General features: G+C 44.2%; 2 protein-coding genes and 1 long non-coding RNA gene across 6 annotated transcripts in view; 1 reads left to right on the top strand and 2 right to left on the bottom strand.

Annotated features, from left to right (window-relative positions):
• LOC149134282 (uncharacterized) overlaps window positions 1-10,720 on the bottom strand; it is a 19,259-nt gene extending 8,539 nt beyond the window's left edge. Inside the window, exon 1 of the mRNA XM_089355972.1 lies at window positions 10,562-10,720. The gene's annotated coding sequence lies outside the window, so the exon portion shown is untranslated. The remainder of the gene's footprint in view (window positions 1-10,561) is intronic.
• The window catches only part of LOC149134280 (uncharacterized), an 880,637-nt gene that overhangs the window by 748,844 nt on the left and 114,293 nt on the right, over window positions 1-17,500 (top strand). The window lies entirely within an intron of this gene.
• LOC149134281 (uncharacterized) overlaps window positions 1-17,500 on the bottom strand; it is a 438,594-nt gene that overhangs the window by 312,753 nt on the left and 108,341 nt on the right. The window lies entirely within an intron of this gene.

Below are 17,500 nucleotides of genomic sequence, written 5' to 3'. Positions count from 1 at the left end.
TTTTCTACATACTGAGCAGGGCCATCTACCTGAAGGGGTTTGTGTTTTATCTACCTTCCTACTTATTAGGATTTTGGTTTTAGCTAGGTTGACTCTAAGGCCCTTCAATTCTAGACCTTGCTTCCACACCTGAAACTTCTCCTCTAGTTCTGATAGTGACTCCGCAATTAGGGCAAGGTCATCAGCATAGAGGAGCTCCCAGGGGCAACCTGTCTTGAACTCCTCTGTGATTGCCTGGAGGACTATGGTAAATAATAGGGGGCTGAGGACGGAACCTTGGTGGACCCCTACCTCTACCCGGAATTCATTCCTGTACTCATTTCCAACCCTCACCTTACTGGCCGCATCTCTGTACATGGCTCGCACAGCTCTCACTAGCCATTCTTCTATCCCAAGTTTCCTCATTGACCACCAGATAAGGGATCGGGGGACCCTGTCAAAGGCTTTCTCCATGTCAACGAAAGCCAGGTACAGAGGTTTATCCTTGGCTAGGTATTTCTCTTGCAACTGTCTCACTAGAAATAAGGCATCAGTAGTGCTTTTACCTGGCACGAACCCAAACTGCATCTCATCTAAATTGATTCGCTCCCTAATTAGTTGGGCTATGACCCTCTCTGTAACTTTCATAACCTGATCTAACAGCTTGATGCCTCTGTAATTATTTGTATCTAAAGCGTCCCCTTTACCTTTGTAGCAGTTGACTATGATGCTGCTACACCAGTCATAGGGTATGACTCCTTCGTGTATCACCTGGTTCGTAATACGGGTGACTAGGCTATAGCCAACACTGCCAGATATTTTGAGCATCTCTGCAGTGATTCCTGATGGGCCGGGGGCTTTCCCGGTCTTCATACTCTTAATTGCTTTATCTACCCTGGTACTATCAACTCGGATAGCTGGTCCCTCTATTGGGTCGACATAAGGCAGGCTCTCTTTCTCCCATTCATTCTCTTTATTAAGCAATCTATCGTAGTGGCATCTCCAGACCTCTTTCTTTGCATCCTCATTTAATGCAAGCGTACCATCATCCATGCGAACACATTTCTCTCCTACAACATCACTATTCTCTCTCCTACACTGTCTTGCAACCCGAAATACCTCGAGTCTTTGGTCCTCACGGCGCAGAACATTGGCAAATCTTTCCTTATCTGCTTCCCCTCTGGCTAAATAAACCTGTCGCCTAGCCTCCCTTCTGGCACATTGGTACAATTCCCTGCTACCACCGTTCTTCCAGTCCTTCCAAGCTTGTTTCTTTTGTCTAATAGCCCTGTCTACCTCCTTGTTCCACCACCACGTTACTCTGGGTTGGGAGGGGACCTTACACCACCCACAAATCTGGTCGGTGGCTTTCAACAGGTTGTCCCGCAGAAATCTCCAATTGTCTTCCACGTTGTATGATGCTATATCCCCTTCTATTTCGTTAAATGCTTCAAGTAACTTGTCTCTAAGTCTCTGTCCGTTTGCAGGGTCTTTAAGCTTCCACACCCTTCTTCTCCAAGCCTGTCTAATTCTGGGCACCCATTTTGCCTTGATCCCAAAGTCGCTAACTACTAATCTATGTTGTGGGGTACATTCTTCGCCAGGGTAGGTTTTGGCATTTATAAGCCGCCCTCTTTCCCTATTTCTGGCGAGGATGTAGTCGATTTGGCTAGAGTGTCTGCCGGAGCGGTAGGTGACTAGGTGACTGGCAGGTTTCCTGAAGTTGGTATTGCAGACCATAAGATTGGTTGCATCACAGAACTCCAGCAGTCTGGTTCCCTCCTCGTTGCGGGAACCGAAGCCATAGCCTCCATGTATGCCATGGAAGCCCCCAGCACGACGTCCGACATGACCGTTGAAGTCTCCAGCCACAAAGAGAAGGTCCCTGTCACTCGTCGACGAGGTAGTTTGCAAGAGGGTGTCATAGAATTGGTCTTTCAGACCATCTGGTAGCCCAGGTTGAGGTGCATAGGCTGAGATGACAGTAGCTAATCTATGATGAAGCACTAGTCTGATCTTAAGTACTCTGTCACTTACTCTAACGACCTCGATTACCTTATCCACCCATTTCTCCGCTAGAAGTATTCCTACGCCCCCGACCCCGTCAGTGTTCCCTGCCCAGAAAATCTTGTACCTGTGTTCTTTGCCTGTGAGGAACCTCGCAGAACCTCCTCTCCATCTTACTTCCTGGATGCAGCACATATCTACGCATCTCCGTTCAAGCATCTCAACAATTTCACCAGATCTACCTTTCAGCGTGCCGACGTTGAGAGTGCCAATCCTAACAGTATGGGTGTTGGGGGTGTGGGCCTGTAGCCTGGGAAGGGGAAAAGCAGTGTCGTGTACCTGAAAAGAAAACTTGCAATTGGAAGAATTCATAAGCAAAACATTACCTACAACCTGCAAACATTTCTCAACCTTAATGCGCTACCCAAAGGTAGGGGAGAGGATGGCCAAGGCCACTAGATGGGTTCCGGGAGACAGCCGAGGTTGACAGGATGACAGAGGGATGAACTTCCGGTGGAGGGGGCGGGATGACAGAGGAATGAACTTCCGGTGGAGGGGGTGGGATGACAGAGGAATGAACTTCCGGTGGAGGGGGTGGGATGACAGAGGAATGAACTTCCGGTGGAGGGGGCGGGATGACAGAGAAATGAACTTCCGGTGGAGGGGGTGGGATGACAGAGGAATGAACTTCCGGTGGAGGGGGCGGGATGACAGAGAAATGAACTTCCGGTGGAGGGGGCGGTATGTATATATATATATGTATGTATATATGTATGTATGTATATATATATATGTATGTATATATATATGTATGTATATATATATATGTATGTATATATATATATATGTATGTATATATATATATATATATATATATATATATATGTATGTATATATATATATGTATGTATATATATATATGTATGTATATATATATATGTATGTATATATATATATATGTATGTATATATATATATATGTATGTATATATATATATATATATATATATATATATGTATGTATATATATATATGTATGTATATATATATATGTATGTATATATGTATGTATATATATATGTATGTATATATGTATATATGTATATATATATATATGTATTTATATATATGTATGTATATATGTATATATGTATTTATATATATGTATGTATGTATATATATGTATGTATGTATATATATATGTATGTATGTATATATATATGTATGTATGTATATATATATGTATGTATATATATATGTATGTATGTATATATATATGTATGTATGTATATATATGTATGTATGTATATATATATATGTATGTATATATATGTATGTATGTATATATATATACATACACACACACGTGTGTACATGCAAGTCTTTGTGCTTATGTTTGTCCCCCACCAGTGATTGGTAACCGGTGTTGGTGTGTTTATGTCCTTAGAGCTTGGTGGTTTGGCAAAAAGACTGACAGAATAAGTACCAGGCTTAAAAAGAAGTTGATTCATATGACTAGAAATTCTTCAAGGCACTGCCCCAGTATGACCACATTCTACTGACTGAGACAAGTGAAAGATAACAGACACACACACACACACACACACACACACACACTGAGGTTGGTTCAATCCAATCTTCTCCTTCTTTGAGAATCTGTCGGCTTCTGCTAATGTTAGAAACATCTGCATCTCCACTTTCACATCCTCTCTGATGTTTCTTCTTCAAATTGTTAGCATTTTGTCTGCGATGGAGGAAGGTTGTCTGTCGAAACGTATTTGGCAGCCGACACTTAGAGAGAGATGGCAGACATTTTGTTGAGAGGCCCAGAGTGTGGGATGAGAAAGAAGAAGAAATTTGAAGACAGTTGGGTAAAGGATGAGGAAAATGCTGAAATAAAAATGGGGACAGGGCGTGTGTATGTGTATATATATATATATATATATATATATATATATATATATATATATATATATATATATTTTTGTAGATGTATATATCCTGTAGTTGTTGTCTCCGAGAGTTATACATCATGAGTCGTAACAATTCCTTCGTTTGCTTGTTTTGTACTTTTTTTTCTAGTCAAACATTCCGGGTTCCTAAGACTACGTCCCAGATTTTTACTGTGCAACCAGTTCACTTTTATTTTTAGTTTTCATGTATTTATTTACTTTTTATGTTTTTTAAGACAGTGGCATATTAGTTGTGAGAGATTTGGCTGCTATTTCTAGCAAAGCTAAGAATATCCTTTGCTGAGTCACATTGGTGCTTTGTAGTAAAGTAATAAAGTGGTTACAGGTGGTGGCACATATATATATATATATATATATATATATATATATATATATATATATATATATATACGTACAGGCAATGACTAGTGACTGAGACCTTTGGAAATATGCTGTGCGTCAGAAGACCCAGCAAGCCAAGTGAAACCATAACCCGTGGCCTTTGCCAGGGGCGTAACCAGCCCACTTATGCGTACCTGTCCTTCATTGGACACTAAACTCTGCTTGCGAAGACCAAGCGAAATCGAAATTGAACCCAATTCGACGAATGGCACCCGTGCCAGTGGAGCGCTGACAGCACCATCCAAGCATGATCATTGCCAGAACAGCTGCCTGGCTTCCATGCTGGTGACCAGTAAAAAGCACCATTTGAGCATGATCGTTACCAGCATTGCCTTACTGGCACTTGTGCCGGAGGCACGTAAAAGCACCCACTACACTCTTGGAGTGGTTGGTGTTAGGAAAGGCATCCAGCTGTAGAAACTCTGCCAAATCAGATTGGAGCCTGGTGTAGCCATCTGGTTTCACCAGTCCTCAGTCAAATCGTCCAACCCATGCTAGCATGCAAAGCAGATGTTAAACGATGATGATGATGATGAGATATGTATGTATATGTTTGTGTTTGTCCTCCCACCTTTGCTTGACAACCGACATTGGTGAGTTTGCATCCCTGTAACTTAGCGGTTCGGCAAAAGAAACTAATAGAATAAGTACTAGGCCTATAAAGAATAAATCCTGGGGGCGATTTGTTCAACTAAAGACAGTGCTCCATCATGACCGCAGTCAAATAACTGAAACAAGTAAAAGAAAAGAATACACATCCTTACATATTATATATATGTGTGTATATCATCGTTGTTGTCATTTAATGTCTGCTTTCCATGCTGGCATGGGTTGGACGATTTGACCGAGGACTGGTGAAACCAGAAGGCTGCACCAGGCTCCAATCTGATGTGGCAGAGTTTCTACAGCTGGATGCCCTTCCTAAAGCCAACCACTCCGAGAGTGCAGTGGGTGCTTTTTTCGTGCTGGTGGCACGTCAAAAAGAAATGAAATGCGAGGGCCAGTCCGGTCATATTGTTGAAAAGAGGCCTCTTCTGGTTTCTGCAATGAATTGCAGATGGACATTTGTTCAACCTTGTTTTCTTCATTCAATTAATGTGGGGCCCAAACGAGGAACCTGATGCCATAACCAAGATTACTTGATTGGAATCGTATTTACTTTGATGAATAAAATTTCCACATTGTTGAAATATATTGTGAGGAATTTCATGTTTCAAAACATTGCTTACTTTCCACTCAGCCCAATATATATGTGTGTGTGTATGTATATACACACATACATACATATATACAAAACACATATGTGTGTATGTATGTATGTATATATTCTTTTACTTGTTAGTCATTTGACTGTGGCCATGCTGGAGGACTGCCTCAAAGGGTTTTATGTGTATATACATATGTATGTATATATGCGTATGTATGTATATATACGTATCATCATCATAATTTAATGTCCACTTTCCATGCACAAATGATGTTACTAGCTGGTTATTGTGATCAAAATTATCACAATAAGTGCCTTCCACCCAATGTCTGTGTTTGTACACACACACACATACACATACACACACACACACACACGCTGATGTGTATGAGTGTATCTATGCATGTGTATATATATATATTGACGTGTGTATATGTATACACACACACACACATATATATATCTACATATATATATATATACATTGCCTATATGTATATTTCTGCTCTTAGCCTCACTACTTTTAATTACCGTTCTGCTACATTATCCTTCCCCCCTCCTCCCGTCCCCCCCCCCCCACCAACACCCGACACTATTCCACTTCCTTATACACAAATTAATTTGCTGAAAACCCATAAAATTCCTAGCCTCCATTTTGTCAGTCTCTCCACACATGCCAATCCCCTGCCAAATTCTTCACTTGCAAACAGACCCCTAAAAATCTTTGCACTGGTTGCACCAACAAAACACTTTCTATGCCTCAACTGATCCCATTTCCACAAACATCCACCCCCATCTTCAATTGCTAAGCCCCCCACCCCCTACATTCACCTGCAACTTCCAGTAACCTGCACCCTTGTTCCATATTTGCAAAACAGGGACAATTGCTGAGCCACTCCCTGGCCACTCACATAACCCAAACGTTTTTAAATAGGTTTCTTTAGCCCTCGGCCCCATAAGACCAGTTGCCTTGTTTCTGTGATGTATAAGTTACTGAAATCACAACAATGGCTGTGTGGTAAGAAGCATGGTTTCATGTTCAGTCCCACTGCATTGCTAACTTTGGCAACTGCACTCTATATAACCCTAAGCTGGTTAAGGCTTTGTGAGCGGATATGGGTTAACTAACTTTTTTTCACTCTAGTGCCAATTAGCAGCATGCCTTAAGAACTCCTTTTATCGTGGTTTGGGTTTAACTGCCCTTTTTAGCATGTAAGAAGTCCTGTCAAGGGTCTTCTCTCCATGTATAAACCTTTATACCGCCCCCCCCCCCCACACACACACACAGACATACATCTATCTGCATAAAAGCCCATCAACTGTTCTACTTTACCTGTGTAAAATGTGGGTATGGGGGTATGATATCTATGCATATTTCCGATTTAGTATTGGGGAAGTTTCATTTATAAGGACGTACTCCCGTATTTGTCTGAGAGTTGGGTCTTTTGGGTGCTTGGATAAGATGCGGATGTCCAGTTGACCCAAGTTGCTTCCATGCTGGTCTTTGGCATGTTGGTAGAGAATGGACGACTGTTTCTTGTCGTCGTATTGTCTCATATGTTTGTTTAGTTGTTCTGCAATGCTCCTAGATGTTTCCCATATGTATGTCATATTCAGGTCTTTACAAGCACCTTCCATGCATTTTATGCTGTAAACTACATTTCTATTTCTGCAGTTAATGCCAGGGCTAATCCTACATACCATGCAGTTATCATTGGTACATATGGTATTCTCAAAGGGGTACGTCCTACATAGTTGTGACCTGATGGAGTTCCCTGGCTTTTCAACAATCTTAATGTTGTGTTTGGACTCCTCAAGAGCTTTTCTAAACCTACGCGCTAGTTCTCCATGGGCTGTGGCCTCTACAAACATCACTCCTTGATAATCTGTCGGTTTTATACCACGTGTTCGCCCTGTTGGCTTTGTCACAAATTCTTTGTATTCTATTCCATTCTTTGTTTCTATATCTAGGGCAGGTACCACTGGTATCATTACTTATAATCTCATCTAACCTCTTTCTAGCTCCCCTGTATACTCGAACCCTATCTTTCTGATCATATCCAGAGAACTCTATATGTTTTTTCGTTTCATAGGGTTCACATAGTGGGGAGATGTTGTTCATTATCCTAACTAAGTCTGCTATCAGTATGTTAATTTTCATGCTGTGTGACAAAACTTAGTTCTTGTGAACAACATGTTTTGAAGCTATGGGTTTCATATAATATGAGTGGACGAGCTGCACTCTATTGTTCACAGTCTCTAACCAAAGTTCAATATGAAGTACAGGGAGCCTATTGTTGGGGTGTTTAGTTGGGTAATTTACAGTTACCTTGATACTTTGGTGGATGGAGTTAGCTATTTGCTGGATGCTCTCCATTACGTTCCTTTCTGTTTCTACACGACCGTCACTAGAGTTGGTCCTAACTATGATATTAATGTCATCTACATATCTGCTGTAAAGTAGAAGAGTTGTGGACCGTTCTGCTAACATATGTTTAAGTTTTCTGTCCCACCAGGTCATGAAGAGGCCGGCCACATCTCCAGTTACACCAACTCCGATGGCCGCACCTTGAACTTGCATGTATAGTTTTTTGTTGAACTTTACTATGTGGTTCTTCAAGGTGGTTTTTATGACCATGCTGCCAAAGACCAGCATGGAGGCAACTTGAGTCAACTGGACATCCGCATCTTATCCAAGCACCCAAAAGACCCAACTCTCAGACAAATATGGGAGTACATGTAACAAAGAAAAAGCACCGTTTGAACATGGCTAATGCTAGTAATGCCTGATTAGCACCTGTGCCAGTGAAATGTAATAAGCACCATTAGAGAGGGGTCGATACCAGTGCCGCCTGACTGGCACTCATGCCAGTGGCACTTACAAAGCACCATTTGCGTGGGGCCAATGCCAGTGCCATCTGACTGGTACCTGTGCCGGTGGTACATAAAAGCACCAACTACACTCTCGGAGTGGTTGGCATTAGGAAAGGCATCCAGCTGTAGAAACCATGCCAGATCAGATTGGAGCCTGGTGTAGCCATCTGGTTCACCAGTCCTCAGTCAAACCGTCCAACCGATGCCAGCATGAAATACAACGCACCATTAAGGATCGAATTGTTGACCGTATGATTGTAAGCTCAACACCCTAACCAGTAAGCCATGTGCATTCACCATATATATCATCATCATCGTTTAACGTCCGCTTTCCATGCTAGCATGGGTTGGACGATTTGACTGAGGACTGGTGCAAACGGATGGCTACACCAGGCTCCAATCTAATTTGGCAGAGTTTCTACAGCTGGATGCCCTTCCTAACGCCAACCACTCAGAGTGTGTAGTGGGTGCTTTTACGTGTCACCCGCACGAAAACGGCCACACTTGAAATGGTGTCTTTTATGTGCCACCCGCACAAGAGCCAGTCCAGGGGCACTGGCAACGATCTCGCACGAAAACCCTACAAGGCCAGTCAGGCGGTACTGGCAACGGTCACGCTCAGGATGGTACATCTTATGTGCCACCCGCACAAGAGCCAGTCCAGGGGCACTGGCAACGATCTCACTTGGCTTGCCGGGTCTTCTCACGCACAGCACATTTCCAAAGGTCTCGGTCAGTAGTCATCGCCTCGGTGAGGCCCAATGTTCGAAAGTCTTGCCTCACGAACTCAGACCAGGTCTTCCTGGGCCTACCTCTTCCACGGGTTCCCTCAACTGTTAGGGAGTGGCACTTTTTCACGCAGCTATCCTCATTCATTCTCACCACATGTCCAAACCAGCGCAATCGTCTCTCTTGCACACCACTACTGACGCTTCTTATGTTCAGCTTTTCTCTCAAGATACTTACACTCTGATGGGTATGCACATTTACATTACATATCCAGCGGAGCATACTGGCTTCATTCCTTGCGAGCTTACGCATATCCTCAGCGGTCACAGCCCATGTTTCACTGCCATGTAGCATGGCTGTTCGTACACATGCGTCATACAGTCTGCCTTTTACCCTGAGTGAGAGTCCCTTTGTCGCCAGCAGAGGTAAGAGCTCTCTAAACTTGGCCCAGGCTATTCTTATTCTAGCAGTTACACTTTCAGCGCACCCACCCCCACTACTAATTTGGTCACCCAGATAGTGGAAGCTATCAACTACCTCTAGTTTTTCTCCCTGGAATAAGATAGAAGTTGTTTCCTGTTTGTTCACAGTGTTTATTGCACCTGAACATCTGCCACATACAAAGACTAACTTTGTAGTTAATCTGCCTTTGATATTGCTGCACCTCTTATGTGTCCATAGCTTGCACCGGGTACATCTTATAGAGTTACTGCCTACTCCTTTACTGCATACTGAGCAGGGCCATCTACCTGAAGGGGTTTGTGTTTTATCTACCTTCCTACTTATTAGGATTTTGGTTTTTGCTAGGTTCACTCTAAGGCCCTTCGATTCTAGTCCTTGCTGCCACACCTTAAACTTCTCCTCTAGTTCTGATAATGACTGCGCAATTAGTGCAAGGTCATCAGCATAGAGGAGCTCCCAGGGGCAACCTGTCTTGAATTCCTCTGTGATTGCCTGGAGGACTATGATAAATAGGAGGGGGCTGAGGACGGAACCTTGGTGGACCCCTACCTCTACCCGGAATTCATTACTGTACTCATTTCCAACCCTCACCTTACTGGCAGCATCTCTGTACATGGCTTGCACAGCTCTCACTAACCATTCTTCTATCCCAAGTTTCCTCATTGACCACCAGATAAGGGATCGGGGGACCCTGTCAAAGGCTTTCTCCATGTCAACGAAGGCCAGGTACAGAGGTTTATCCTTGGTTCGACCTGAACACGTAAGTACGAAACAATGGCGAAGCACATAATGCCGCAGTTTCGTATAAACGGGCATCGGCTGGCATATACGTCTTGGAATACGTAGTCGCGGCTTTGGGCACGTTTTTGTGCCACTAGGGACGCTGTTGCGTCGGCGGGTACAGATTTACGTGGTGGAGCTTATTTTTGTCTCCATTGTTTTGTACTTACTTGTTCAGATTTTCTGTTTCAGTCGCAAGTACGTACTTATTCCTGCAGCGACGCACATAATGCCGCAGTTTCGTATAAACGGGCATCGGCTGGAATTTACGGCTTGGAATACGTAGTCGCGGATTTGGGCACGTTTTTGCGGTGTAAGCACGTTGTTGCGTCGGCGGGTACAGTTTTACGTTGTGGAGCTTAATTTTGTCGCCACTGTTTCGTATTTACGTGTTCAGATTTGTTTTTACAACCGCAAGTACGTACTTATAACAGCAGCGACGCACATACTGCCGCAGTTTCGTATAAACGGGCATCGGCTAGTATTTATGGCTTGGAATACGTAGTCGCGACTTTAAGCACGTTTTTGCGGCACTAGGCATACTGTTGTGTCGGCTGGTACACATTTACTTTGTGGAGCTTATTTTTGTCGCCATTATTTAGTACTTATGTATTCAGGTTTGTTGTTACAGCCGCAAGTACGTACTTACAGCAGCAGCGAAGCACATAATGCCGCAGTTTCGTATAAACGGGCATCGGCTGGCATATACGTCTTGGAATACGTAGTCGCGGCTTTGGGCACTTTTTTGTGCCACTAGGGACGCTGTTGCGTCGGCGGGTACAGATTTACGTGGTGGAGCTTATTTTTGTCTCCATTGTTTTGTACTTACTTGTTCAGATTTTCTGTTTCAGTCGCAAGTACGTACTTATTCCTGCAGCTGTCTCACTAGAAATATGGCATCAGTGGTGCTTTTACCTGGCACGAACCCAAACTGCATCTCATCTAAATTGATTTGCTCCCTAATTAGTTGGGCTATGACCCTCTCCGTAACTCTCATAACCTGATCTAACAGCTTGATGTCTCTGTAATTATTAGTGTCTAAAGCATCACCTTTACCTTTGTAGCAGTTTACTATGGTGCTGCTACACCAGTCATTGGGTATGACTCCTTCGTGTATCACCTGGTTCGTAATACGGGTGACTAGGCTGTAGCCAACACTGCCAGATATTTTGAGCATCTCTGCAGTGATTCGTGATGGGCCTGGGGCTTTCCCCGTCTTCATACTCTTAATTGCTTTATCTACCCTGGTACTATCAACTCGGATAGCTGGTCCCTCTGTTGGGTCCATTCATTCTCTTTATTAAGCAATCTATCGTAGTGGCATCTCCAGACCTCTTTCTTTGCAGCCTCATTTAGTGCAAGCGTACCATCATCCATGCGAACACATTTCTCTCCTACGACATCACTATTTTCTCTCCTACACTGTCTTGCAACACGAAATACCTTGAGTCTTTGGTCCTCACGGCGCAGAACATTGGCAAATCTTTTCTTATCTGCTTCCCCTCTGGCTAAATAAACCTGTCGCCTAGCTTCCCTTCTGGCAGATTGGTACAATCCCAATACATACATATATACATATATAAGAGAGTAAGGCGTGATTTGAAGGAGATTTGGTTGCTATTTCTAGCAGGTCTAGCTACCATGTAGAGGTCTCCATCATTGGCTCATACATGTATACATAGATAAGAGAGTAGGGTATGATTTGAGGGAGATTTGGCTGCTATTTCTAGCAGGTCAGGCTACCATGTTGAGGCCCCCCTCATTGGCTCATACATGTATACATAGATAAGAGAGTAGGGTATGATTTGAGGGAGATTTGGCTGCTATTTCTAGAAGGTCTAGCTACCATGTAGAGGCCTCATTCATTGGCTCATACATTATCATCATCATCATCATCGTTTAACATCCGCTTTCCATGCTAGCATGGGTTGGACGATTTGACTGAGGACTGGTGAAACCAGATGGCTACACCAGGCTCCAATCTAATTTGGCAAAGTTTCTACAGCTGCATGCCCTTCCTAACGCCAACCACTCAGAGAGTGTAGTGCGTGATTTTACGTGTAACCCGCATGAAGGCCAGTCAGGCGGTACTGGCAACGGCCACGCTCAAAATGGTGCATCTTATGTGCCACCCGCACAAGAGCCAAACCAGGGGCACTGGCAGCGATCTCACTTGGCTTGCCGGGTCTTCTCACGCACAACACATTTCCAAAGGTCTCGGTCAGTAGTCATCGCCTCGCTGAGGCCCAATGTTCGAAGGTCTTGCCTCACCACCTCAGCCCAGGTCTTCCTCTTCCATGGATTCCCTCATCTGTTAGGGTGTGGAACCTTTTCACGCAGCTATCCTCATCCATCCTCACCACATGTCCATACCAGCGCAATCGTCTCTCTTGCACACCACAACTGATGCTTCTTATGTTCAGCTTTTCTCTCAAAATACTTACACTCTGACGGGTATGCACACTGACATTACACATCCAACGAAGTATACTGGCTTCATTCCTTGTGAGCTTACGCATGTCCTCAGCAGTCACAGCCCATGTTTCACTGCCATGTAGCATGGTTGTTCGTACACATGCGTCATACAGTGTGCCTTTTACTCTGAGTGAGAGTCCCTTTGTCGCCAGCAGAGGTAAGGGCTCTCTAAACTTTGCCCAGGCAATTCTTATTCTAGCAGCTACACTTTCAGCGCACCCATCCCTACTACTAACTTGGTCACCCAGATAGCAGAAGCTATCGACTACCTCTAGTTTTTCACCCTGGAATGAGATAGAAGTTGTTTCCTGTTTGTTTACAGTGTTTATTGCACCTGAACATCTGCCACATACAAAAACTAACTTGCTAGTTAACCTGCCTTTGATATTGCTGCACCTCTTATGTGTCCATAGCTTGCACCGGGTACATCTTATAGAGTTACTACCTACTCCTTTTCTACATACTGAGCAGGGCCATCTACCTGAAGGGGTTTTTGTTTTCTCTACCTTCCTACTTATTAGGATTTTGGTTTTAGCTAGGTTGACTCTAAAGCCCTTCGATTCTAGTCTTTGCTTCCACACCTGAAACTTCTCCTCTAGTTCTGATAGTGACTCCGCAATTAGTGCAAGGTCATCAGCATAGAGGAGCTCCCAGGGGCAACCTGTCTTGAATTCCTCTGTGATCGCCTGGAGGACTATGGTAAATAGGAGGGGGCTGAGGACGGAACCTTGGTGGACCCCTACCTCTACCCGGAATTCATTACTGTACTCATTTCCAACCCTCACCTTACTGGCAGCATCTCTGTACATGGCTCGCACAGCTCTCACTAACCATTCTTCTGTCCCAAGTTTCCTCATTGACCACCAGATAAGGGATCGGGGGACCCTGTCAAAGGCTTTCTCCATGTCAACGAAGGCCAGGTACAGAGGTTTATCCTTGGTTCGACCTGAACACGTAAGTACGAAACAATGGCGAAGCACATAATGCCGCAGTTTCGTATAAACGGGCATCGGCTGGCATATACGTCTTGGAATACGTAGTCGCGGCTTTGGGCACGTTTTTGTGCCACTAGGGACGCTGTTGCGTCGGCGGGTACAGATTTACGTTGTGGAGCTTATTTTTGTCTCCATTGTTTTGTACTTACTTGTTCAGATTTTCTGTTTCAGTCGCAAGTACGTACTTATTCCTGCAGCGACGCACATAATGCCGCAGTTTCGTATAAACGGGCATCGGCTGGAATTTACGGCTTGGAATACGTAGTCGCGGATTTGGGCACGTTTTTGCGGTGTAAGCACGTTGTTGCGTCGGCGGGTACAGTTTTACGTTGTGGAGCTTAATTTGGTCGCCACTGTTTCGTATTTACGTGTTCAGATTTGTTTTTACAACCGCAAGTACGTACTTATAACAGCAGCGACGCACATACTGCCGCAGTTTCGTATAAACGGGCATCGGCTAGTATTTATGGCTTGGAATACGTAGTCGCGACTTTAAGCACGTTTTTGCGGCACTAGGCATACTGTTGTGTCGGCTGGTACACATTTACTTTGTGGAGCTTATTTTTGTCGCCATTATTTAGTACTTATGTATTCAGGTTTGTTGTTACAGCCGCAAGTACGTACTTACAGCAGCAGCGAAGCACATAATGCCGCAGTTTCGTATAAACGGGCATCGGCTGGCATATACGTCTTGGAATACGTAGTCGCGGCTTTGGGCACTTTTTTGTGCCACTAGGGACGCTGTTGCGTCGGCGGGTACAGATTTACGTTGTGGAGCTTATTTTTGTCTCCATTGTTTTGTACTTACTTGTTCAGATTTTCTGTTTCAGTCGCAAGTACGTACTTATTCCTGCAGCTGTCTCACTAGAAATATGGCATCAGTGGTGCTTTTACCTGGCACGAACCCAAACTGCATCTCATCTAAATTGATTTGCTCCCTAATTAGTTGGGCTATGACCCTCTCCGTAACTCTCATAACCTGATCTAACAGCTTGATGTCTCTGTAATTATTAGTGTCTAAAGCATCACCTTTACCTTTGTAGCAGTTTACTATGGTGCTGCTACACCAGTCATTGGGTATGACTCCTTCGTGTATCACCTGGTTCGTAATACGGGTGACTAGGCTGTAGCCAACACTGCCAGATATTTTGAGCATCTCTGCAGTGATTCGTGATGGGCCTGGGGCTTTCCCCGTCTTCATACTCTTAATTGCTTTATCTACCCTGGTACTATCAACTCGGATAGCTGGTCCCTCTGTTGGGTCCATTCATTCTCTTTATTAAGCAATCTATCGTAGTGGCATCTCCAGACCTCTTTCTTTGCAGCCTCATTTAGTGCAAGCGTACCATCATCCATGCGAACACATTTCTCTCCTACGACATCACTATTTTCTCTCCTACACTGTCTTGCAACACGAAATACCTTGAGTCTTTGGTCCTCACGGCGCAGAACATTGGCAAATCTTTTCTTATCTGCTTCCCCTCTGGCTAAATAAACCTGTCGCCTAGCTTCCCTTCTGGCAGATTGGTACAATCCCAATACATACATATATACATATATAAGAGAGTAAGGCGTGATTTGAAGGAGATTTGGTTGCTATTTCTAGCAGGTCTAGCTACCATGTAGAGGTCTCCATCATTGGCTCATACATGTATACATAGATAAGAGAGTAGGGTATGATTTGAGGGAGATTTGGCTGCTATTTCTAGCAGGTCAGGCTACCATGTTGAGGCCCCCCTCATTGGCTCATACATGTATACATAGATAAGAGAGTAGGGTATGATTTGAGGGAGATTTGGCTGCTATTTCTAGAAGGTCTAGCTACCATGTAGAGGCCTCATTCATTGGCTCATACATTATCATCATCATCATCATCGTTTAACATCCGCTTTCCATGCTAGCATGGGTTGGACGATTTGACTGAGGACTGGTGAAACCAGATGGCTACACCAGGCTCCAATCTAATTTGGCAAAGTTTCTACAGCTGCATGCCCTTCCTAACGCCAACCACTCAGAGAGTGTAGTGCGTGATTTTACGTGTAACCCGCATGAAGGCCAGTCAGGCGGTACTGGCAACGGCCACGCTCAAAATGGTGCATCTTATGTGCCACCCGCACAAGAGCCAAACCAGGGGCACTGGCAGCGATCTCACTTGGCTTGCCGGGTCTTCTCACGCACAGCACATTTCCAAAGGTCTCGGTCAGTAGTCATCGCCTCGCTGAGGCCCAATGTTCGAAGGTCTTGCCTCACCACCTCAGCCCAGGTCTTCCTCTTCCATGGATTCCCTCATCTGTTAGGGTGTGGAACCTTTTCACGCAGCTATCCTCATCCATCCTCACCACATGTCCATACCAGCGCAATCGTCTCTCTTGCACACCACAACTGATGCTTCTTATGTTCAGCTTTTCTCTCAAAATACTTACACTCTGACGGGTATGCACACTGACATTACACATCCAACGAAGTATACTGGCTTCATTCCTTGTGAGCTTACGCATGTCCTCAGCAGTCACAGCCCATGTTTCACTGCCATGTAGCATGGTTGTTCGTACACATGCGTCATACAGTGTGCCTTTTACTCTGAGTGAGAGTCCCTTTGTCGCCAGCAGAGGTAAGGGCTCTCTAAACTTTGCCCAGGCAATTCTTATTCTAGCAGCTACACTTTCAGCGCACCCATCCCTACTACTAACTTGGTCACCCAGATAGCAGAAGCTATCGACTACCTCTAGTTTTTCACCCTGGAATGAGATAGAAGTTGTTTCCTGTTTGTTTACAGTGTTTATTGCACCTGAACATCTGCCACATACAAAAACTAACTTGCTAGTTAACCTGCCTTTGATATTGCTGCACCTCTTATGTGTCCATAGCTTGCACCGGGTACATCTTATAGAGTTACTACCTACTCCTTTTCTACATACTGAGCAGGGCCATCTACCTGAAGGGGTTTTTGTTTTCTCTACCTTCCTACTTATTAGGATTTTGGTTTTAGCTAGGTTGACTCTAAAGCCCTTCGATTCTAGTCTTTGCTTCCACACCTGAAACTTCTCCTCTAGTTCTGATAGTGACTCCGCAATTAGTGCAAGGTCATCAGCATAGAGGAGCTCCCAGGGGCAACCTGTCTTGAATTCCTCTGTGATCGCCTGGAGGACTATGGTAAATAGGAGGGGGCTGAGGACGGAACCTTGGTGGACCCCTACCTCTACCCGGAATTCATTACTGTACTCATTTCCAACCCTCACCTTACTGGCAGCATCTCTGTACATGGCTCGCACAGCTCTCACTAACCATTCTTCTGTCCCAAGTTTCCTCATTGACCACCAGATAAGGGATCGGGGGACCCTGTCAAAGGCTTTCTCCATGTCAACGAAAGCCAGGTACAGAGGTTTATCCTTGGCTAGGTATTTCTCCTGCAGCTGTCTTACTAGAAATATGGCATCACTGGTGCTATTACCTGGCACGGACCCAAACTGCATCTCATCTAAATTGATTCGCTCCCTAATTAGTTGGGCTATGACCCTCTCCATAACTTTCATAACCTGATCTAACAGCTTTAACAATACAGGTGACTAGGCTACATGAATATCTTCTTAAGGATTTTCTTGCCAAGTTTCATGCAGTAATATCAAAAGATCTGGCTTT

Source organism: Octopus bimaculoides, chromosome 8 (genome assembly GCF_046866305.1).
Source record: "Octopus bimaculoides isolate indiv1 chromosome 8, ASM4686630v1, whole genome shotgun sequence".
In the NCBI taxonomy this organism is placed as follows: domain Eukaryota; kingdom Metazoa; phylum Mollusca; class Cephalopoda; order Octopoda; family Octopodidae; genus Octopus; species Octopus bimaculoides.
This window is presented reverse-complemented; position numbering and strand designations above follow the sequence as displayed.